Source organism: Cygnus atratus, chromosome 1 (genome assembly GCF_013377495.2).
Source record: "Cygnus atratus isolate AKBS03 ecotype Queensland, Australia chromosome 1, CAtr_DNAZoo_HiC_assembly, whole genome shotgun sequence".
Lineage (NCBI taxonomy): Eukaryota > Metazoa > Chordata > Aves > Anseriformes > Anatidae > Cygnus > Cygnus atratus.
Window position 1 is genome coordinate 81,449,417 of NC_066362.1, and position 26,395 is coordinate 81,475,811.

A 26,395-nucleotide genomic window follows, 5' to 3' on the forward strand; every position below is an offset into this window, starting at 1 on the left:
AGGACTATCTGCAGGAAACAGCTGCCTCATTTGTCCCATATGAATTGCACCTTGAGTTTATGGCAAAGATTAACAAAATAACTAAACTTTGTAGTTACTTACAAGTTCTAGATGACACTAAGTGGACAAACATTTGTGCAGCCTTAGCCAAGCTAGTCTTTGCAATTTGGCCTGTGTTGTTTTCAGGGGATTTTTATTTTTTTTTCCTGATCCCTGGGAGTCATCACTTATTCTGATACAGGACCACATCCTTCATTTGGAAGAAGTCAATTTTATTTAATAACTTTTCACAGAAGGAAACTTTTTTTTTTTTTTTTGGTCTTCATTATCAGAATTTATTCTTTACCATCATTTGGCCAAACCTAGGCCTAGGAAACTCCATCTCTATCTGCTAACCTGCTATGAATTTTATCAATATCTGTGTGAATATTTTTTCTTTTTAGAGGAGGGGAGACATCATACTGTGCTCAGCAGACCACTACATCAGGACTCAGTTTAACAGAATAATGGCATTCCTAAGTCTTGCCAAGCAAGTGGCATTGGGTTTAATCTAAAAATAAATAACTCAAATGATAATAAATATAACATTATAGACCTCTCCACTGTGGTTACTCCATCCACATTGAACAAAGGATATTGTACCAGAGAAGTACACTACAACCAAAGGACCCTTAGGATTTTGACAAAGCTATCAGTCACTCTTGCTGCTCGTAACAATCTTGTTTTGACACTGAATAGTGCCAAGAATCCATAGTAAAAAAAATACGTTCCTTGAGCCATGGACTGCAGACATAGTGGCACACATTACTAAAGAGTGGTTTGGTTGTTAATGATGTTTGAAAGCTAAGTATGACTTGTTAGATGTTAAGAAATGTTGGTGTGCTACAGATTGGCACTGTCACCAAACTGTTCCTCTCTGATAGGTCTCTCATGCTGTTCAGACCTTTTAAAATGTTCTGAGGGTAAATGGGTCATCTAACACGGGACAGGGGAAATACCTTTCTCATACCTTCCTTCTGCAATGCTGTATAATCTAAAATGAAGTGGGGGAGCACAAAGGACTTATAGTTCTTTGACTGTTTGGGGGGATTATTGGCAAATAATGCTGTCAATAATGAGTATGACTGTTTTCTATTTTTTTTCCCCAAATAGGTTTACCTTACATTCTGACACCCTACAATTCAGTGGCTACAATGACAGGCTTAGCTTGATTCATCAAAGGTATACCTTGATTCATCACTACAAACCCTAAAGCGGGAAAATTTCAAGATTGATCTATATCAATCAAGTGTAGACGGGAACCAAAAGCGATAAATACAGACTATTATACCTCTTTACTACATACAGGATATAATTTCTGGAAGCACCAAAGAATGTTTGTATACCATGAGGACTGAAGTATGTTGCAGATGCTATCAGACATCATCTGAAGTTACTAATCCCCTTCCATACTGAAGCACTCATGTTTCAAATGCTTCAATTAAAATATTAAATTAAACTTTCTGAATGCCTTGGAATCGGGAGACATGGATGCGCTGCAAAAGGGCAGTCAGGGATAAAAAAGCTCTAACAATTTAACAATGTAAACTAGTACAAGAGAGTGTTAGGATTTAATGAAGAAATTATTGAATTATTCAGGTTGGAAGGGACCTCCACACTGTTGAACGAATGTTACCTTGTCTCAAACAGATCTAGTCTAGAAACTTCATTTCAAACAAACAGAAAAACAAAACACCCAAAACAAAACAACAAATAAACCTATAATGTTTGGTGTGCAAAAAAATGAAAAAGCATGTTCCGTAGCTCTCTATAAAAAGCAAATAACACGGATATTTTCCTTCTATGGACTAGGGAAAACTGATGACATTTTCAACAACAAAAACAACAAAATAATCCAGGTTACACCTAGATGAAATATGTTTTCAGAAATGAGAACTATGTCATTTTTAGTTTTTCAGAAAAGTATGTCAAAAGATCTATCCTTTAGCTTCCCTTCTGCTTTCAACAGAACTGTGTTAAGTTTAACCTGCATTCCTCTTAGAGTTTTCTTACTACATTCCCGTAAATATTAATGTAACAGATTTGGAAACATCAAATTATTTTGGTTCTGGAAGCACTAAAATTCTACTCACGCACACTGAATATCTTTTACATACATATTCAGCTTATACTGAATATCGCATTAATAACCAGATGCAACTTGTTGTGTTTATAGGCAGCTAGCCCTCAAGCTACCCAGATACAGTAAATTGTGTGGCAAAAGTAGACTGGGCTGACACTACTGAAGATTTTTTTAAGTTTACTTTAATGGAGACTTTTCCTGGCTTGGATCCACTGGTCATATTATTACTTCCTTTTTTTTTTCACATTCACAAACTAAAGAACATAAAGTAATAGAAACTTAAGTTGAACCAAGTTACTTTAAAAAAGTGTATATCCAGTTCCCAGTGCCAACAACACATGGAAGTGCAGGAGAGATTACTTCTCTCAGTTCTATTACAAAGCAACAAAAGAGGTGGTTTGACGAAGAGTAAGAAGCCTCTTATTATTGCTGAAGATCTTAACACTTGGATAAATCTAACAGATATATAAGTGCCTTTAAATTACAAAAAAAAAAAAAAAAAAGAAAAAAAAAGAAAGAAAGTGAAGGGACATGATCTTAACACACCATAGAGCTTTTCAAGTCTGAAAAACCTGAAATCTAAGACGAAAGCCTATCAGATAGCTAGCACCTCAGATAGCTTTTAGCACCTTTCAAGCAACAAAGAAGTCCAATACTTGCATAATAAAAATAAATTGCTTCAGTAATTTCTACACTTGCTAGTCTTAGATCAGCTTTACAAGCGTAGTACCTTGTTTGTAAACCAAGATCTTTCAGAAATTAACCAATGCATAACAGAATGCCTTAGGAGGATATCTAAGGTTTATGCCATAGATCCATTGAATTATGTTTTTTTCCACTTAACTATGATATTTTGGGCTCTAAATTTACATAAAGAAATGCTAAGAAAATGTAATCTATTAGAGATTACTCCACAGATAGTTGTTATTTAATTGCTTGTGCAGCTGTAAAGTAGATATTTACTTTTTTTTTTTTTTTTGGTTTGGTTTTGGTTTTGTCTCAGGCCCTGACAGTTTTGGGGAAAAAAAGAAAAAGTTTCTCTTATATTCTCTTATGTTACAAGCTCACTGTAAATTGAGATTACATTTCCTCTTGAAGATATATTTGAACTATGCTTGGTAATCCAGTACAGTATGTGCTTTCAGTCACCAAAGGGTCAAATTTCACCACGCTTTTTTAATTTTTTTTCTCTCTACGTATATGCAGTTGGAATGAAAACAGATAAATTGAGAGGTTTTTTTTTCTTCATATTTAATATGTAATCTTCATATATAAAAATCTCGATTTCTGACACACTGTGGTTAAGGTTTTCTAATATTTTACTCAATTTTCTCCAAAATACAGAAAATCATGATCATAGTTATTGCTGTTGCACAGCTAAGACAAGACAATGCGCCTTGCACAGCTAAACAACTTGGTGATGTTGCTGTGTGAACTCTCAATTCCCACGCTTGGGCAGAAAGCACTTTTTTGCTGTGCTTGCTGAATTAATCGGGCTGAAGAGAAACTTTGGTAACTCCACCTAAAAGTCAACGACTCCTACAGCTATTTAAAACCTTGCACTGTTCAATCAATAAAGCAATTACACTCACCCCAGAGAATCCTTCCCAGAGCAGAAAGGAAATAGCAATCACTTGAGGATAAGTTTTTATTGACAATCAACATAAGTAGAGACACTGTTTTTTGTGTAAACCATAAACAGTGCTTGTCAAAATGCAGCACCCAGTGTTTTTTTTCCTAATATTTTTATGCTGGCTACTGTGAAAAAGAGTAGCCAGTCACTACTGGGTGAAATGACAACTCTATTTCAAGCTTCAATGATATAAAAAATCGTTCAAAGGTTTCATAATTAGGAATGGAAACAGCGTCCAGGCAATGAAATAGGAGCATAGATTTTTTTATTTTTTTTTAAACTTACATACAGCCACATGACATTTACACTACTACTAGCTAATACCTACACAACCAGCAACACAACAGTCCCAAACCATGCTGTCGACCCCCAAATGGTTGTTATACACCTAGTGGTAGTTACTTGATATGTTGGTCATCAGGCACCCATGGGCAACACAAGAAGAAACGGTGTGTATTGGTTGGTTTCCCTAAACACCATGGGAATGTGCACTCTTTTGTCTTGCAATGGACCAGTCAGAAGCATGCCCCTGTATCTAGAATGTAACCGTGACTTGATCTGCTCAGAGTAACCCATATGACATGTCTGAAGGTAATTGCCAGGTAGGCAATTTTTTTCAATGTACACACTGCAGGTGTTTAAGAAAGACTATTGTTAATTTTTTATCATTAAATAACTGTGATCTAGTTCAAAGACAACAAAGAAAAACACAACGAAACACAAGAAAATAAACCAACCAGAATGCTCTAGTTAATAAATGGAAATAATGCATTTGTAAGGAATGTACTCATTCCCATTGTATATTACAGATATCGTGCCTTAAGGGTGGTATCATTTAAGAACCTGAGATAAGAAAATTTGAAAATTTTTATTATAGGTCTATTCTAGTCAGACTGGCTAGACACTTCATATACCAGATCTATTCAAAGCAACGCACCCAAATGTATTAAGCATTCCTAATCAACCGGGTCATTACAGCCAGGATTGCCTGATAAAGAGAGGAAGAGAGGGAAATGAAGGTGTTTGGGGCACAGCTTCATGATCAGATTAAGGGAATCTCAATCTATTCTAATTCTTCTACATGAGATTGCCCAGATGTGCTTCCTGCTAGCTCTCCTGCATTGTCACTGCCAAACCATGCAAGGCTGGTTGCTGGACAAGTGAGCAGGGATGGGCGAGCCAATGCATCTCACCAATAGAATAGAAGAGACCCCAGCAACTACCCCTTTCTCAGCCTGAAGATCGTCTAAACGTTTCCTTTGTGTCTCAAAAATGGGGAAAAAGAAAACGAAAGTGAGATAAAGAGAGGTGATAATTCCTTGCATTGTTTAGAAAACAACTAGACCTCAAATAATGAGCAAGTTTCCTCACAACAAACAAAAATGTGCTAACAACAAACTACATGCTAACACCGAGCAATGCAGCCCCAATAGCCCACTGCTCTGCCTTCCGGCTAATTTCACTTAAAAAACAAACAAACCAACAAGCAAGCATGTAATAGATCTCATTTATTTATTTATTTTTAAATACATACAATTCTATTATTTTAATTCCTGCAAGTCTATAACAAGTATTTCAATGTGTCCCTTTTTGCCCCGACAAAACAACATATTGCAAAGAAAGTTTCTGTCTAATAATTAATCTGACTAATAAAATGAGGTGAACAACATAAATGAACACTTTCGGTAAAATGCTGTAAAGTTAGGAAAATTTATTGGATTCACTAAGTTAAATATTTGTTCTAATCCCATGAACCAGTAATCAAAGAGAAGCTAGTTATTATTTTTTTTAGTCAGGATTGAGCTATTGTTCAAAACCAGAACAGTTCCTGTAATTTCAGAGCAGCAATGATCCCTTTTCCCTGCTACCTATGGAATTCTAACTTGCTGAGACAAAGCAGACGGCATTTTTGGCATTCAAATATATTGTAAGACACTTTTGTCAGTTGGAACAGTGCTTAAAGCAGGTGCCTAACGGCATTAGCCTGAACTATAGTACCTTTTTAAAAGACTTTGCTGGCATGAAATTTATACCAATGACAGAATATTATTTGTATTATTAGTGGCACACATATATTAAAGTGTTATGGCACCTAATTAAGTTCAAAAACAATAAAAACTGCACATGCTCAGATTTAAGACAACATATGTGCTACCAAAATGTATTTTATACCCTATTAAACTCTTTAAGAATGTTATCTGGTCTGACAAACACTTGATCATTTAAAGGTTAGAAATATTCTTTTTTGAAGACGATGCCCTAGAAGTTTCCATGCAGTTATGTAAAGTCATAGCAAAAACTGGTTCCCTGGGGGAAGGGGAAAAAAAAAAAAAAAAAAAAGAAAGAGATTGTTGCACAGTCATTAAAACAGAACAGAAGGAGCCTGGCTATAAATAGTCAGAAATGACTATTATGATCATCTAACAAGATCACTCACATAAACAGACAATAATTTTTTGCAGTGACTGAGTCCAGCAATATGGTATTGAATGTTTCAAAAGGTGTCTATGCTTTTAAAGAGCCTCTGACAGGTTGGAGTCATTTCCTTTAGCAACCCGGCTGGTTGCTTTCATCATTTTCCGTTCCCATCTGATTCCTACCTTGAAGCATTTTGACCTCAGCCATTGGATCTTGTTACACCTTTGTCACTTGGACTAAAGAGCCTTCTGACGGCAAGCAGATAGCAATCAGGTCAGTATCTAGATCTCTCATCTTCCTTAAGTCTCCTCTGAACTTCCAAACTACCGAGGTATGGCACCTGACAGTCTCACTCTCCCAGGCAGCCAGCCCTTCCCACAACTCAGGACTTCCCTGGTGACAGTTGAAGAATTCGCACTGAATAGGTTTCCAGATACAAGAGACTGCTCACACTAAAGAGACTGATCATAAGTGATGATCGTCACTTAACATTATGACAGCACTGATCGATTTTGAATCTTCAGCTATATATCTATGACAACAGAGTCAAAGTACTCTATTCATACAGGGTTGTCCTGCTCTGCTTTCAACTCTGTCCTTTAGCAAACCTTGCTCCCTCAAAGCCTGAACAAACAAAATAACTTTAAAATCCAGTGGTTTTTTTTCTTTTTTTTTTTTTTCTTAGTATTCAAATGTATTTGTACCCATCAGTGTTGATACCCTTGTCCTAAATCTTTCTCATGGAGATAACACAGCATCTACTTGTATTTCAAGATCTCTTTTTCAAGCTCTAAGCAGCAAAGTTAAAGGAAACAACCACACACGCACCCACAAACAAAGCAAAAACCTACTATTTTTTTTTTTCTACTCTACTACCATTGAGATCAAATTTAAATAGGTCCAACAGCTGGTTCATAAACACTTACTCCACGATGTCAACATGGAAGGAGTTGTAGGGTTAATGAATGCAAGTACATATTTTAAAAGACCTTCTAGCAATGTTGAACAAATTCTAGATCTGCCATTTATTATTATGCGCATTCTCTTTTTTTCATATTTTCAAATGTTCTATTTTTAAGCTTTAAATTACAATATTTTTAAGACTTCAGTAGACATCTGTCTTTCTGTATGCCTGTTATTTTATTGAATATCAGTAGATTTTGAATACTGAATGGTGTATTTTTCATATATTGTATTATTAAAGTTTATTTATTCGCTATTTTTCTGTTCAGGTGGCAGGGAAGAGAATGGTACTAGGTCTTGTACTGCTGCTCACTTTGGAAACACAGCTACAAAGAATTATTGTATAAAACAACAGCTGATATATCAAATAGTATTAACACGTGAACTAAGGTACTAAAGTACTTGCACTAATAAAAGTTTGTTAATACTTTATTAAATCAAAATAATCAAAATTGGCTGCTCTCCCCAAACCTGAGGTCAATTGTACCGAACACAGAAGCCCTCCTGTTTTGACCTGTAACACAATCAAACCACAGTGAGCCTCTTTGGTGTACAGCAGAATTATAGGATTTGCAAATTTAAGCCAGATTTTTAAGTAATTGCTAATTTTTTTAACATCAAATTTAAAACACATTAAATACAAAAAAGTTTCAAAAGAATGGCTGCTTTGTTAAAAAAAAAAAAAGTCAAAATTAAAAAAAAAAATCCTTTAAAGAGATTCAGAAGCAATTCAAAATGGAGATATCCAAAATCACTATAATTTAAATATTTCGTGTTTATGTTTAAAACTGAGCTGTTTTCTTTTAAAATACCAAAAAAGTTTTATTTCAGCTCTCAGTAAAACAGGAAACACAGTCTTGTACCTATGAGCTAGATCATTTTGTACAATCTAAATCTCATAATGAGAACTACCAGTAATTCAAATTTTATTTGGAAGAAATATGAGTACTAAAGAACAGTATTATTAATATGAATAAATGAAAATAAATTAATGAATAAATTAAAGAGTGAATGGTACATGCGAAATGCTTTCAATAATTGAGAAGAAAAGTTGAGGAAACTTTCATTCCTACTGCCCACTATAGTAAAACAGAGTTTCAGACAATGTGAAACTGCCTATTTTTCATTGAACATGCAAACCAAATATTTATTTTACTGAATCTGCTACCACATTCTGCTATAACAATATTAACAGATTAAAGGTATCAGGGAGTAGTATTAAGTTGCTGAAAGCACACTTTAAAAAAAGTTAGTGACTTTAGTATTACCTTTATTAGTACTGCCTAGCTGATGATACCAGTATAAGAGCACAGGTGGCCAACACAACCAAGAAACACAGCATTGTTTTAGCACTAATTAACAGAACCAAGACCCAGTCCAAAGCAAGCTGAAACAGAGTCAAATATAGGCCTTACATGTATGAAAGAACAACTGCCTCTCCTGACTTGAAATTAGATCACACTTTCAAAATGTTAACAAAATGTACTGTCTCAATTACAGTAACCTTTAAGGTGTTTTAAAATGCATGCTCTCCAAAGTGTAACTTTTTTTTTTTTTTTTTTACAGAACCTCCAAATTGGTATCTTAATATCTACTGAAGGTTAACAGTTACCTTCTCCAGAAAAAATGTCATTCCCTACTACATTCAGCAAGATACATTAGCAGATAAAACACCTGCATGCTTCTAATCTATTAATGCAGAAAGAAATCACAGAGTGCTGTATCTACCAGATCACATCTTTTAAAAGTTGCTGATGACAAATACAGCAGTGAATGAAGCAATATGCTACACTGCAAAAATAATTAAATGTTGAGGCATTTGGTAATAAACATACCAAATGCAGATAGAGATGTTAAACCAAATAAATGTCTTTCTTTTTTTTTTTTTCTCCACTCAGTCATTAAGAAACTTACCATTGTTAATAGACGAAGATGGTAAAAGGCCTAGAGGGGAAGACATATGAGGAGTGGCTGAGGTCACTTGGCCTGTTCAGCCTGGAGAAGAGGAGGCTGAGGGGGACCTCATCCCGGTCTACAACTTCCTCGCAAGGGGGAGTGGAGAGGCAGGTGACCTATTCTCCATTATCACCAGTGACAGGACCCACGGGAATGGTGTTAAGCTGAGGCAGGGGAAGTTTAGGCTGGACATCAGGAAGAGGTTCTTCACCGAGAGGGTGGTCGCACACTGGAACAGGCTCCCCAGGGAAGTAGTCACTGCACCAAGCTTGTCTGAATTTAAGAAGCGATTGGACTGTGCACTTAGTCACATGGTCTAAACTTTTGGGCAAACCTGTGTGGTGCCGGGAGTTGGACTTGATGATCCTTATGGGTCCCTTCCAACTTGGGATATTCTATGATTCTATGAAAGAAATGCATGCTTAAAGAAGCATGTTCCAAAGAAGACTTCTGGAACACCCACTGGCTGAAAGTTACAAATGATTATTAAAAAAAAAATAATTATAGAAACCCCTCAATCAGTCTGTTTATTTCACTAGTTGAAGACTTGGACTTTAAGTATTGCCAGGAATCTTATTGGGCAAGATAGATGTCACCCTGTACCACTATTTCCGTATGTGAAAGAGTAAATGAACTAGATGATGAATTGGGAATCAATTAAATGGCCAAATCTGAGAAGTCATATAAACAGTACCTTTAACTCCTGTGAGAAGGGTAACTGACAGCACAGGAGAACACACTGTAACACTTGGGAATCCTAATTAAGCCCTGAAGTATCTGTGTGCCTCAGGCATGTGGCTTTGAGAATACCCGTCAGGCTGACTGAAAATTGAAAATAGATAAGGAAAATGGACCTAATTATTAACTTAATTGACTGCATATAAAATATGGTCCCTCTCAAGATCTTCTGCATCTTATGATCTAGGAGAAGGCACTTACTATCTTTAATTCAGAATTTACATTTCGGAAGACCAGATTCATTTGCACAGATTGCAGAGATAATTCCTCTTCTTTTGTCCTAAATAATTACAGTTATTTTATTTATTATTATTTTATTGTACATTTCATTGTAAAGTTTTTCAGTTATTTGAATCACGTTCATTACAGACAGTATTTTTACCATGACTAGCACAGCAGATTTCCAAACTCATGGACATAAAACCAATGTGTTCCAGACAGTTCACATAAGAACTGTGTCTTTGGGAGATCACAGATTAGATTTCCCTAGGCAAAGAAAGAATTACATTTTTAAATCCAAGGATTTGGGTGTGTTCTGTAAATAAAGCTTTCTTTCTGCACATTCCAGTTCAAGGTCCCAACGTCCAGTTTGAAATGAACTGTTATAGCTGCGCCAGCTTTCCCCCAAAACAGATTACAATGGAAAAGAAGAATCAGATTAAAAGGCTGTAGTGAGACCTTGCTTTGGTCCTGCAAATTCAAGCATAGAGACATAACTGAAATAACAAGAAACATAAGGACCAAAAGATAAGAGAGAAAAGGTGAGAAGACATGTCACCAAAAGGCCAGCTTCCTTCTTTACTATTTATCAAACCTTATTCCAAAAGTAGAATGATTTAACATTGCAAGAAAGATGGTTTGAATCAACCCAGAAGTGCCAGTGTCCTGTCACTTAGGATACCAGGGAGAAAAATAAACTAGGAAATAGCGGTAGCAAGGACGGAAGCAAACAGCCAGTTTTCAATGAGAGCTTAAAGTTCTGATATATGGCACTGGCCAATTGAGTCGGATTGCAATTCATTGAAAAGCTGTTGCTGTCACAGCTACGTTGGTTTGAGATGTGAAAAATTGACTCTTCCCATGGTTTCTAAGCTGGAAAATCCCTCACCAAGCAAAACCTGAAGGAACCTATTTGTCTTCAGTTGCACTGTTGAAAGGGGAGATACAACTATTCTGCAGACTTGCCAATGGAACGACAGCAGCACTGTTTCTGTATCACAGGAATGACCTACATGTCATATGCTTATACCATTGCATATAATCATCCTTACACTCTGAAGAAGCCAAAAACTTACCAGAGGAGATGTTTTTATAAGAAATAAAGATTCACAAGCCAGGATAACCATGTTTATGCAGCATGCACAGCCCTAAATCTGCATATGCACAATGATACATACTGTCATGCTAAGGTCCTGCCACAGGGCAACAATTTTAGCCATGTCCTGCCTAGCATTCAAATTTTAATATTCAAACCTTCGTATGGTTGAGTGGCTAATTCTGAACAACAATGGAGGTAAGAACAGTATGCAGGATTTGTTGTCACCAAATTACCGCAAAACCTCAAAAAATTGCTGAACTGTTACATTGTTAGTGTACAATTTTATTCTGTTGAATGGAACCATTAAACAGAGCTCCCACCTCTTCTCACCTCTCTGGACTGATGCACAACGGAATATATCCTTAGTTAGAGAGTAGATTTTTCATTCATTATACATCACTCTGTATGTCCAAATGCATGAATGTCATTCTTGTGGCAATGTTATCTTGATATACCTTCTAAAACATTTAAACTGACAACAGATAGCCACAGTAAGAGCTGGTAAACTTTTTCAGAGTGACATTTATACCCAATATCATATATTTTTCAAATTTCTATTTTCTTAATTTTACTGGTTTTAGAAAATATTCCAGGAAAACACCTCAGGGAAAAATGGCAGACAGCCTTACACAGAAGTCACAGAGAAATATGGTCTTCATCTAATTCAATTAACTGCTTTGAGATAGATAGAAAAATGTTTATTCTATTTCAGACATATTCTAAGATATGAATAATACTGTTTTCTCATTATAAAGAAACATGGCTTAACAGCATACACTCAAAATTTTTATTGTTCAAAATCTGAAAAATCTCTAGATGACTTAAAACAATAGTTCTTCATTTAAGCAAAGATCTGAAGGCTCCAAATACTGTAAAATTCTACCTAGAGCTTTACAATAGCCAAGTTTACAACAACGGAAAATGGTTTTGTAAACAGATGGACATTACCAAATCTCCTAAGCTGGAACTCTGAACTGCAGCTCTTGGAGATTTATATACTATAGTAAATGGCAAAAGACAATAAAATCATGCAGGAAAGTACTTCTGCATTTGGACTCTTATTCTGGCTTCAGTCCCTATGAGACAGTCAAAGGCAACATGCCAATTGATCAATATGTTAGCATTTAATGTGCAATAAATGCTACTGAGCAAAAATCAGAGAAATATTGCCTGTACGCAGAGTATGCCTTATTGCTGGCAGGAATGAGTGCATGAAGTTTTGGATCACCCCATGTGGTAAAACAGCCAGAAGTCTGATTTTGAATTAACAAAAGGAAACAGAGGGTGATGCTCAGCACGAACACAAACACACATAAAGACAGCCAGATTTCATTACTGAAGATTTTAATTTTGATTAAACACTTCCTTTTATATTGGGTCACGTTCCTTGTTTTCATCTCTGTGTTTTCATTAATATTTTAATAGACATAGAACATTAAGTTGCGTAACTTCAGTGTTGTGGCTGAAGATAACATCTTTAATAACAGCTACTAAAGGGAAACTGACATGCATTGCTATCCAGCTTCGTAATGCTGCAAGGCACAATGGGCTGGTGTGGACTTCACAGCCTGCGACACAATGCATCTGCACTTGCCGACATGTAGAAGTAAAGTGGATGATTGTGACACTTGCTTAGTCTGTTCGAAATAGGAACATATAAATGCATTCAAGACAAAACATAATGATGCGATGGAAATGGCTATGAAAGCCTAGAACAATCAAGGCAGTGAGTGCACTAGGTGGAAACCTTAATCTCACCTTTGTTTTAAATGCAGTGAGAAAATGCAATACATTGCAACTCCTTAAAAAATGTCTCAGGAAACAAACCGTGGTAAAGAAACACTAATGTATTTTTTTGTTACTAATCATTATTTTTTTTCCCTGTTTTGTCCATTTCTAACTCCTAATGATGAAACTTGACAAAATTCAAAATTCTTGATCTCAGATGAGGTGAGGTACAATTAGCAGAAGTGCTTACACTTGATGGCCCCTGCCATTACAAACCTGAACCATGGGGTGCCATGATACACTCTACAAAGACCTATCAACTTTGTTAATTCATTTCCTACCAGTCCAAAGCAGCCTCTATGGGATAATTTTCGGGTAAACCACAAGACTCCATTTAAGTTTCCCTTACAAATTTTTACAGAAAAAAAAAACAACAAAAAAGAGGAAATGCAAATGTGATATGGTGTGACTGGTGAACTCTCAATGCAATTAAATTTTCAAGTCAGTAGAGTGGACTGGTTCTTTTTTGTATGTCTAAGCACAAAAAGTACAATATGCATGCTAAGCTTGAGAAGCATCGATACTCTGTATTATCAATAGATGCATAAAAATAGAATTCATACATTTTTAAGGACCTTTTTAAAAAGCAAATACATTGGGACTAATTTTGGTAAACAGGATGCTGAAACCAGTGAAGAGAAAAAGCTTTCAAGATAAAAGCTATTGGTATCTTCTAGCAATTCACTCAGAAACAACTGAGGGAGGAAAAAAACAAAAAACAACAACAACAACAAACCCTACATGCATCAAAAAAAAAAAACAAACACTATTTAGATTGCCAAAATCTTTATACTTGTTTTTCTGTTATACTGAAAGAATACATTACATTACATTACAGGATGTTCTAGTTTAAAAAAAAAAAAAAAAAAAAGCCTCCAGCTGGTTTGGTGCTGCTTCCTTGCATTGTTAGACACTTCAGAACTTACTGGTGAATGGCACCGTGGAGGTTATTTACTGCTGCTCATTACTATCAGTGACATTAGTGAACAGCAACATCGCCCTCAGCAGTCTCCAATCAATAAGAACTCCTATCCCATCTAGTTAGTTAGTGCACAGGAGCTGTATCAGGCACCTCAGAACTGCAGTTAATTTGCTAGGTTTCCAGTCTGCATATCTCTATGAAATATATATAAGGTATAATAAAAACAATGGAAACTTAACTCCAGATTCTCTTGCATTCTTCAGTTTGCTTCTAAACAGCACAAATCAAATTCAAAAGCAAAACAGAAGTTCCTCTACGGATGTGTTTGAATCAGTACTTGAGTTTGGAAAGTGTGAAGGCGATCTCCGAATCTTCTCCACTAACCTTGCTTTGAGACCTCTCTTGAACTAGGTTTGGTGTGCAAAAACTGTTTTTTTTAAGCTTGACTTTACTTATTTATTTATCTGGGGGTGGGTGCAGATGGAATGAGACCAGAAAGTGAACACCAGGTTCCAATGGATGCTCAGGCCACAGACCAAAACGGAGCACAAAGTAACACACCCTGCCCCAATCCCCCATAGTAGACACCATTTCTCAGGCCAACTGCTTCCCTCTGTAAATACACTTCTATCGGGTTGCATTACTTGCAACCAGCTGTAGACATAATGTACGTATAGCAGAAACTAAGAAAAATATCATGAAGATATCCCCTCTACACCTCCTCATTCATATCCATTTTAACAGTCGCAGTCCTTCCTCCTTCCACTTCCTTCAGCCACCACACCATGGCTCATCCAACACTTCCGTCAGCAGCACCATGCCTTTCCTCCTGCATGTCCATTCCATTTTTACGGGGTAAGAGGAGTCACATGCCTGTTACCAATATTTACACATTATTTGCCCAATCAGGAGGCCAAAAAAGGACAAAGAAGCATTAAGCTCATATTGTAGTGTTTCTTTTAGTGTATGTTTTGTTTGTATGTTTAGTGTATGATTTTGGCCGGAATGCAAAAGTAACAGGGAGCAAAAGGGCTAACAAAGATGATACAGGCCTTCTCTCATCAGGAAACAAGAAAATACCAAACACCAAATTAAAATCTTTGAAGTCACAATGTTCATTTCCATATGAGAATCTGCAACAAAAAGAGAAATTCTCTTTTCTAAATAAAGTGCCTTTTTGTGTGCTTGAAAGAAGTTGACTGGTATCTTCCAGTCAGTACCTCATAACAACTGGCAATTACTCAGAGCCTTTCTTGAACTTTCAGGCAGAGGCAAACAGTTGCTTCTTGTAGAAAATGCTTTTAAGTAGACAGCCGTAATGTCAATACAAACTATAAGGTGCACGTAAGTACTTGGTTTTCTTGCTATGTTTCTTGTTCTTGTTACAGCACTGAGATAACGTGTCTCAGAACTGAAATGCATGGAGTGGATTACATGGTAAAGAAAATGATATACGTGCATACTACAGCTAGATGTCCAAGTAGTTTTGCGTATTTTGGAATTCTTTTTGGGGGTAGGGATGTATCTTTTGTATCTTCAACAAAACCATATAAATCATAGTATTATGTACCCACATGTGTTGAATCAGTCCACCTGGTCTAAAATGGGAACCCTAAGTAGGGAAAAAAATGAGTGTTTTTACTAGTAGTAAACAGAAGTAAGCAGTGCTATAGCATTTATTCCCATTATTGTGTCAAACTTTTGTTCTCATTGTAACTCTGTGTGAATAATGCCTAGGCAGACTTCATTATTTTAACATATAAAACTGTACAACAGACAAAACTATCTGATCTTCTCTCAGAGGATTTTTTTTTTTTAAGAGCAAAGTGGTAACTCTATACATATTCATTTAAAAAAATAGTAACAAGTACCTTACTAAATTCTGTCAAGGTTCACAGAAACAACTGGGATTTGTATATACATCATTTGGATATAGGCCATTAACAAACTATCTAGAGAGTTAATCAGCAGAGAACACTTTCAGCAAAACAAGACTGATGCTGCATAATCAGAAACACCAGAGCTGTAAACAATGGATGTGCACATTATTATTCCCAAACAATATAAATAATTTAAGACTTCCAGAAGTGAAATTAATCTACATAGCATTTGAAGCACACACAACTACCAACTCAGACAGAATAATAAAAGGTAAGGGAAAAACATATGGATAATTAAAATGATACTTTCCAAGAGGGAATACACTTAGCTTGGTAGTGCTAGTAACAAGTCAAGAAATAAATATCAAGGAAATCCTATTACGTGCATGTAAATTTTATACTTTTTTTTTTTCAGAAGGATTTTTTTTTCCCTCTGGTGTGATTGGACACTGAATCTGCTAGATCCATCAACATCTATCTGATTAACACCTCAGCTCTTTGAAACTTCAATGTTTTATTGCGCACTGTTTGCACGGAGATGGAAATAATCTGATTTGCCAGTATTTGAGATGGGCATTCTTCTTTCAGCCCCCACTGCCCTAGAAGCCCATACCCTTCCTTCCCCAGATGAAGTCTCAACAGTGTACTTCAAAGGAAAAAGATATTCATGGTGTCTTAACCTTTCCTTTGAAACTGAATCTCTATATCCAGTATCATCTAGCAAGGCTAATTGCATAGTATGCAAGGGAATTACTATTATTTCAATATAACCCACCATAGAGAAATGATGAAAGCTGAGGCACTGTTGTAACAGGCTTTACATACAGATAGGACTGCAAACACACTATCAACGGTGAAAATCTTACGCAGGTAAAACCTGAGAATTTCACAAATTATCTTTATAACCTTAGCAATTACATTCAAATATCAGCTGCTTTATCCTGAGAAAAAAAACCTTGGGAGAAATAATAAATAAATGTGAATATGAAGACTATATCTGATTTCATGGTTGGCTGTCACTATGTATCTTTTATCATATTAACCTACTGTATTTGCTATTTACTTTACATTCCAACTTCCTTGCCCTTTACATCCTACATCTTCCTATAATATGTGTCCAAATTACTTTACAAGTTGATTTACGATAAAATAGAAATAAATAAATAAATAAATAAATAAAGCAGAGAAACTAATAAGCAAATTTCATTGTAAAAAAAGGTAGCAACATTATCTTTTTAATTAAACACATATATAAGACTCTGCCCACCATGCCACACATTTTAAACATCCTTTATAATTCCATGGTAAAAAGTGGGCAGCCACTTGACTATTAGGCATTAAATATTCATATTTGATGCTGTCTATCTAGTTAGAAATTCAGGTTTTATGTTTTGAAAATGTACTAATAACATTTTTGGAAGTCAAACATTGAAAAACCAAGAAGTGAGTCTTTCCTGTTAGATTACTTCAGTTTTTCAAAATCTCTGAACTCTAGGAAATTATTTTATATCATACAAGAATCTACTGCAGTAATGTATGCAGCCTTTTTAGCAGAAATATTTTCATATATACTTAGAAACACTAACACTACTGCTAGAGTTACCTCTTCTAAAACAAGTGCAGTTTACATTCTGCAGTTTTACCTCCTGTCCTGCAAGCAACAGTGCCAAAAGATTTATGAATAGAGTGGCATGTGCACAAACAGAATGATGATCTAAACAGCAATTTGGAAAACCCTTACTATGTTGAACAGCTTGTATTGTAAGAACAAAAATAAAAGGTGACAGATTTGGGAACAACCAGAAACTTTCAAATAAAAGAGAGGAACCTTTTACTCCTCACCATGACAATTCATACCTTACATCAGTTTCATGGTTTCTGTCAATGCAGAAGTAAAAGATAAATACTGGAACCCAAGCTAGAAGTTAGTTAGAAGAAGTTAGAAGTAGTTAAGCATATCCCAATAATCTTGGAGCAACAGTGAGTTTAAGATACGCTTAAAAGCTTTCTGGAATCAGCATGAGACCTGACAGTCTTCCCTATAGATGTCGAAAGCAGGGAAAGGTCTTCAATCTTACTGAAGTACAAATACGATGTTCAGCTAAAAAAGAAACACAAAAGCAGCCTGAATAACACTAACAAACATAACTTTTACAGAATGAGAACTGCATTCTCGTATTAATTTCTTATGTAACAGTGTATATGGATAGGTACAATTACATAAGGTACATATAGCAATGCTTTATACTACTGGTGATTATATGCCGTGTACAATCTTATACAGAAAGCAACAATTTAACTTCAAGTCATAAAGGCTTATGCACTAAGATCTAGTTCCACTTGACACACCATGGGGGTTCAAAACTGCTTTGTCCACTTGAAATACATTCAAGGATTTTTTATTTTTTTTTAAGTTTATGATATAAAGAGGTTGCAAATTGTTAAAATGAATAGCTATGAAAAAGAGCAAACAAAATAAGATCACTTTTAATTAAACACAGAAATTGCTATCTAGCACAACATAACACATTAATAATGTGGTAATTACAATATCGTATTCTGAAAGATAAATATATTAGCAAGCCAGAAGAATCTGGCCTTATTTTATTATACTTTAATAGAAGGGAAACAGAGTTAAACAGATGGCACTCAGGATTTCTCAATGAATTCAGCATCTGTGAGTACATGTTGCATAAATGCCAATTAAAATGTGTCCAAGTAAATTTAAATCCCTTGCTGATAGAATGTAAGCCAATCTAGCTGGCTTAAGATCAAGGTTAAACTTAATCGTCTGCTGAACTCGTAGCAAGTTGCTCTCGAATTGTACAGAAATTCCCAGAGAAATAATAAAACAGCACTCCTAATGATTTGTATTTATTTACATTCATAATTCTCTTCTCAAGTGCTGGTCTGAAGCACATAGGAAAAAAAGCAGAACCGTGCGAATCATTTGGCAAGCCTAAAGTGAAAAGTGTTCTTCTGTGATTTAAAAAATTACTGCAGAAATCTTATGCATAACTTTCCCTTTGGGTAGTTTTATGAAACAGTTACTTCAGAAGTGCCCTCAGAGTTCTTATTAACCACAAAGGCCACTTTTTACTTTCTTCTACTCTGTGAGCGATGAGTTACCAGTATTTTGAAATTAGGTCGGCATTTTTTATGCAATGCAAAGTGAATGCTGAGTATCAAATAATAGAATATGTAGAAAAGGTTATATTGAAAAGTTAAACTGGTGTTGTTATTCAACCCTGTAGCAGTTCTAATTCAGTTTGACATTCAACTGTTTTGTAATAAAAATGCATAGAGATGAACAGAAAAAAAAAAAAAAGTACCTTTGGTAAATATAAATAACTAAAAATCTTCCAATCAATAAAAGAAAAAGAAAAAGCTATAAGAGTTTGCCATATATTTCAAGAATTACAATGTGAAGTCTAACAGGCCTGTACCCAGGAAGACTGAGGATCCATTCTCATGAAAAAAAGAGAAGGCATTTTTGTGATGTGCTGGGCCATCCATAAAAATCTGGTATCGTTGACTGATCTGGGGCCAACCTACACCAAGCAAAGCTTGGATCTTTTGCAAAGCTAATCAATTAAGTCCCTTTATACATAATCCATGTGCACAGCCTTTTCCCATACCAATTATTTCATGCTGGCAGCATTTGGTTGAGGAAAAAGCCAATCAGAAGCCATAAAACATACAGCACAACAGCAAATGAAATTAAATGCCTCAAGTGCAAATGACTACCTAGGAAATGAAATCTGAGCTAGGCATGCATGTATACATGCTAGCAATAAATTAAATGGTGGTAGGCAGGAAAAAAAAAAAAGTCATTAGGAAGAGTGCAATGGAAACACTGGTGCAACATTCAGTAACTGAAAAATGAAACCTTTCCTTGAAGTGGGAAAACAAAAGGTTTATCACTGTTTTCTACAACAGTGGAAATAAAGTGGCCCAGCAAGAAATACACACATCACTGTGTATCTTTAGATTATAGAAAACATGTTGGATTTTGAGCAGATCACTAATTCAGCAGAATCTGTTTCTTAGGCACTTCTGCAAGATTGGATATGGAAAAAATAATTGCCTCTTACAGAAGGCCGATGTGTAACAGAATGCACATAAAGAACCTGATTTCAAGACCTATTCATCACTGAACTATTGAAGTTCTGGCTGAGGAGCATCATTGAAAACTAGGTCCCTAACATTTAACAACAACACACAATGATACTGAGGAAAGGAAATAAAAGGCCAAAAGTCAGGGTACACAATACACGCTTCCTAAACTGAATTATGTATTGTCAGCAGTAATGTCAGCAGAATTTTCAGATCTAAATTGAACTAAGCATGTCACACTACTCTCTTCTGCCTTGCAACTGGTGGTCTTTTATTACAGCACAGAGTGACTGGAGCAGGAAGAGTGAAATATTAAAATGCTGAGGAACTCAAACATTCTATAGTATAACTAGGCTGGCTATAAAATTTACTGGGAAAAGCACACGGTCCAAGATAAGAAAATTTGTCTTTCAAAATGTCATTACCAAGAAAACTAGAACCAAAAACCTTCTGAGTAAATGTCTGAGAACAGACGGCATTCAGCACAGACGGAGGCTGAGGGATGGCAAGACAGATGGATTCAGTAACTTGGCACTGCTGAAAACATTACATGATGGACACTGATGGTGAGCAAACAAGTGATGGTGCCCACTTCAGGTCCTTTCTGTCTTCCTTTTTAGGAGAAGTGTTTTTGCTTGAATCACCTGAAAAGAAGAGTTCTGTGGAAGAGCAAATTTCACATGGATAGATGAAAGCGTCCAAATTAGTAAAATGGGCCTTAATCCCTTGCAGAGAGTGCCAGGGAAGAAGAACGAAAGGTCTGTGTGGTGTGATCTTATTTTGTGCTTTTGCTCCCAGTTACTATTCCTGATAGTACCTGTGCTTGATCTCTTCTATTGGCTCATTTTCCCAGCCTCTTTAGGGGCTTTGGACCCTTGCACTTAAAAGTTTAACTGAAGTCTGGACATGCCCATTCCCACAACCAGTTCATAAGGGCTGAAGATCACATGCATCACAGCAAACAAAAAGATTTTCTCAAAGTGGATTCACAGCTGGTGGAATCAGCTGTGGGTGATCAGATGGTGGGAGAATCTCTTGCTTCACAAATAGTAAGTTTCGCAACTGATATGTCAGAAATACTTACCTTGAAGGCCTTGGAAAATGAAAGGCAGAGTACCTAACAGAAAGGATCAGGCCCTACCTGTACTAGTCCTACAGGACCAAGTACTGGTCCTGACAATAACTGTCATGATGCCTGGATTAGATTATTTACTATAGCTTGCAATGCACGAAATAATATGATTCAACAGTTGCTGTAATTCTCGGCAGTTATACAAAGAATAAACACTTAAAATAAAGTTTCAACAGAGCAGCTTTCATTGTTCTCTACCATAACTGCTGCTCTACTCATTCAGAAGAGGCAACCTTCCAGTAACCTTGTTTTGTGGCTATGAATGAATGGAAATTTGAGTTTGACCTCACTTTAAAACCTCTGTAAAAAGAATTACACTACAAAGATATTGCATCTTTATGCCAGTGTATCTGATAAATATTTTATTCAACTCCTAACTGGGTAATACATTTTCAAAACAATTCACAATGCTGAATCTATTTTTTTTAAAGAATGTTGCCAAATGAAGAAAAAATTGAATCTTTTTTCTTTTTTTTTTTTTTAAATTTAAATATATTTGACATATATAAAATACTGGACATATTTGCCCTAGCAAGAATGCATTAATCATTAAAAAAGTTTTAGCTTCCATTAAGAAAAGGTATCCATGAATAATACATTTTTTTCTAATGTCTTTTTATGTACACAAAAACATCAATTTGTACCTAGCCTAAAAGAAAGCTAAATTACAGGTAAGTCATCTAATGTGTCCCTTACTACCCTTTGGCAAGCTTAGTCTAATCAGAGTTTTTCCACTAAATTACCCAGATCAACAGAAACCCTGCACAATTATATCCTGCTCTCTAAAATAGCACATGATCTTTGCTCATGTGGGTAATTGCTAGGGTGGAAAATTGCAGTGAGGATGATGGTACAGATGTTCTTTTCCAGTTGACCAAACATAACGAAAGAAAACAAAGAATTCCTGTTTCATAATGACTTCTATTTAAAATGCACTGTTTTATACACATCCACATACACACAAACAAATATAATGGGAATTTTCAACAGATTTTTTCTAACGGAAGATTATATTCTTCTGTTGATGTACAGGAAAAGATTAAGTTTTAAGGCAGAAAAAGATAAAACATCAACATGTGAAAAACAAATGTTCAATGTTTGCAAACTGTACGAATGTACACTATGATATTTACGAAGCCAAAGTTGTTGAAGAGGTTTTCAAAGCAGGATGGATACACTGGAGAAAACCTTTTTTTATCTGTATGCAAAGATGAAAGACAAGCAATCTCAGTGCTGACAGGATAAAAAAGTTCTGCCTCCAACCATCAATACTGCTACAATGCAGTCGACGTGGTCAGTGTGACCACAAATTGCACTTACAGGGGATGAAGGTAGGTCATCATGAGTCATGTCCTGTGTATCCACCAAACACTGTCTCAGAACCATGTCCACAGAAGGGGCATCTGACAACATCTGTTTTCCAAATCTCACAACCCCCTACCCTTCCTTTGCCTTGTTCTTCTCACCCCACTGATAAGCCCTGTTCTGTATTCTTTTGGGAGCTGTTCTCCATTGTAAGTTCAGAGAGATTTATCGAGGTGTGAGATTTTTTTTTCTTACAATTAATCATTTTACATTGTACCCAAAAAGTACCACTGAGCATTATTGCTGTTAGCTGAGGTTCTTAACCTAAGAACCTAGGTTACCTTCTAGCTTACAGCCGAAAGGGTGCTGCTTATTCTCAAACACAAAGCAAAACAAGCACTAGTAATTAGTTTTCATTGATGTATATTGACACCAGTCATCACTTAGGACACTGAGCTCACTACAGAATGACCACGACTGTTCTGTCTTACGGGGAGAGACAACAAGGAAAGAGGACATAGAACCAGGAAAATGGGAGGGAGAGCTTAGAAGAGAAGCTATTTGAAGCTAGAACACTACAGAATCCCTTTGTATAAGGGACAGCAATGGTTTCTATCAAAACGAGTAGCTTAATTATATTGGAAAAGGAGGGCTTGAAGCAGAACTTACGTTGACCTGAGAGAATATGCTATGAGCAGTGAAAAACTAAATTGCTTTCCCTTACCTCCACTGAGAAACACGTGGGCTGAAAATCTTCCACCAGCACACAGAGGAGCCAGGAAAAACTGTGAGAGAAGATGTTCCCTGTGCCGTGTTTCCTATCTTTCAGCCCCCTGTCAGGCAGGAGTGGCATTTGTATTTGAGAAGGACAAAGGTTAACATGTGTCTTACATGCATAAAGTCTTGTGAGGGGTGAAAGAATCTGCATCTGAAGAACAGCTGCATGCCACTTTCAGGTGAGGCAGGCACTGGCCAGAGACAAGTACTGCCACCTAAGCAGCGTGAGCAACAGTGCTTTACCACTGTCCACCTTAAAGCAGGCTTTTGTCCAAGTTAGAGTCACTTGGATACAAATAATACTCATTCGGTGTGGTTATGAAAGACACTCATGTTGCACACGGACACTACCTACACATCCATCTGTCATGGATAACACCCCTATCTCTAGGGCTCCATTACATCTAATACTACTAGTAGAGAAGGAAGAATTACTCAAAGCTAGCCTGAAACTGGGGACTAGGTATTACAGCTCAGGTGATGTGCTTGCTTTTTCTGATTATTGCTAGACAACAGAATATGCAATTATTTTAAGTAACATAAGCAGTTATGCATGGATATTCCTGTATAACCTCTAACCATGAACAGGGTTGAAACAGTACTTCCTACCAACTTCAAGTATGTGTTTTATTTATCCTTATTTAGAATACAGGAATCAAAAATGTCTAATACTTAACAATAAAAAAATACATGGCTGTAGATGCTAAGAGTAAATCCCTTTTTTCAGCATTTCATAGTGTTACCTATCTGGAGGACTCAGTTCCCTCTTGTTTCCTTTGCAGAGCACATACCTGTAACTACAGGCTAGGTTTGGTTCAGCTTTACAGGCAACTGAGATGGAAACATGACATACGTTGGGCCACATTTCTCTCAAAACCAGCCTGTCAAGGATCACTCATACAAGGCAGGTTCCCAAGACACTGACCTTCTCTCGTATCAACAAGTGACAATGAGCCAGAACCACCATTCCATTCCTGTGTAACGGCCTAACACCTGCAGCCTTAGCTGATGACTAGAAAGCCTCTGTCATCCCCTACACCTCCAAATAATTGCTCTACAAGAATAGAGTGCTTGGACCACTCCGTGTATTTGCCTCCTGCAGACTGCAAAGCTACAATCAAGTTACCACATCCACACGGCGCAACACAGTTGATGAGAGGATCCCATGCAGGTCTGAAATCGGCACAGCCACGAAACCCCGAGTTTCAAACTGCAACTGAGTTAACAAACCTGCTCATCAGAGTGTGGGGATTTGGGAACAGAAGCATGGTGGTTGCCTCTGCAGTGTAAACGTGCCTTGCCATTCCCTAGTCCCAATTTCTAGGCTGCAGAAATGCATGGTTTACTACACAGCTAAAGGTCATAAAACGTTAGAAATATGAAGGCTACGTGAAAACCTCAAATACATGTAAACCATGACCTAAATCTAAACGGAGAGAAATACTTAGAGAATTTAGATCACTGCGCCCTTCAGAAACTAAAATAGCTCTACATTAATGGAAATCCTTCTATCCTCTTCATATTTCCAAAGTCCACATACATATGTAAAGAAATTCAACTTATTCATAGCTTTCTGTACCTAAAGTCATATTCTTGCCACAAAGACAGACACATTTTCCTTGGCCATAGAAGCAATGTGTTAAACTGAAAAAGTATTAACAAGATGCCTCGCCGTGTTTGTTATACTCACATTTAATTCTGAAATGAAAGCCTATAAACCAGTCATTAAATAGATTTAAATCACACTGAAACTGTACAAGAGAGGTTTTCTATTGTCTGTTTTTAACACAAAAGGCACTGTAATTATTTATGTGATATGGATCTGATTATTTCCATTCACCTGTTCTAATGGGAGCATAAGGTTAATAAAAGATGCTGATTTAAGTGAAAAGTACCGTAATTGGAATCTCATCTTTTCATTTGCTCTCATACCATCAAATCCTGCAGAGTAAATGGCTGTCAGATTTCTGGGGCAAAATATATTAGGACTTTACATCACTGATTGTTATTGGATAATGAGGCTGTCATCATATCTGAGTTTAGGATACCATTTTATGTATGCTTGAATTAAATTCACATTCCTTAAAAGCTCCTTGCAGCTCTGTTGATATTATGTGAACTCTAATTACTGTTCTACTTTAAAATTATAAGTAATTATGTTAACTCAAATTTAAGTTAGGTAGCTAAAGTTCAGGAACAGCTGCAAGAGATCACAGGAAGAAAGGAGGACAGCAGTTCCATATATTTATGGAACAGAATTACATACAAACATTGCATTCGTTCATAGGTTTCCATGTTTTCATAAAGCCAAAATAATGATCACTTTCAATGACACCGTAACTCATAACCTGCTCAGAACCTGCACCTTGATCAATATGATTCAGTTCAGAAGATGAATCGAAGAAATCTTTCTTACTGCCTTACATCCCTTTTCCACACACAAAATCCCCAAACTAAGAAACAACAGTTCCACATGCTTACACTCACAGCACATATTTATACATACACATGAAAATGTGTATGCACATGCTCGCTGCTGTTTGTACTCCTGTTGTCTGAGGTACCTGCACTGTCTCCTTGCCTTCTAACCTCTCTTGTCATCCACAGGGGCTACTGAATTACAAACCCAGTGCCAAAGAAATCCAGAATGTTTACAGAAATTCTCATGAAACTGCTTTATAAAAAAGATCTAGATCTTAAAATAAATAAATAAATAAATAAATAAATAAAAGGCTGCATGTCATGAGACTCTCCGCTGAACTGCAGGGATTGTCCAATACTTTTGCTGTGCTCAGATGATGAGCACTCAGCACAAGAATATAGGAAATTGTCCCAGTAATCACTCATCCCCCAAACTTCCCTTCAGGACACCTCTCTTCAGCAGCAGTTCTGAAATAGCAGTCAATCCACTGAAAGCCCTGATACCTCCCTAGATCCCAACAGTAGTGTTTTGTTCTTCCTATTTCAGAGAAGGCCTTAGGGTCATAAAAGCTCTAATGGCACTAACACACGAACCTGCTCCCAAGCATATTGAGATTTTTGCTGTTGTTGTTGTTCCTGTTGTTTTTTTTCCGCAATAACTTAGAAAGACTCATGTACACCTCTTATTTAATTTACCTGCAAACATTTTTCAGCTAACCACCATGACTCCTTCTATGGATGTGACTGCAATTGTGTAAGACTGTTAGGAGTTCATTGAGCACTGTTTAATGCTTGTCTTAGAAAAGTATGGGGAAGAGAAGAACAAATGGTAAAATAATGCCAATCACCAAATTTATGTCAATAAAGCAAATTCAAAATTTTAGATGAAAATTCATTTCTCATTTA

At 36.3% G+C, this 26,395-nt stretch overlaps 1 protein-coding gene across 1 annotated transcript in view; it reads right to left on the reverse strand.

The window, feature by feature from the left end:
• ROBO1 (roundabout guidance receptor 1) overlaps window positions 1-26,395 on the reverse strand; it is a 323,397-nt gene that overhangs the window by 126,075 nt on the left and 170,927 nt on the right. The window lies entirely within an intron of this gene.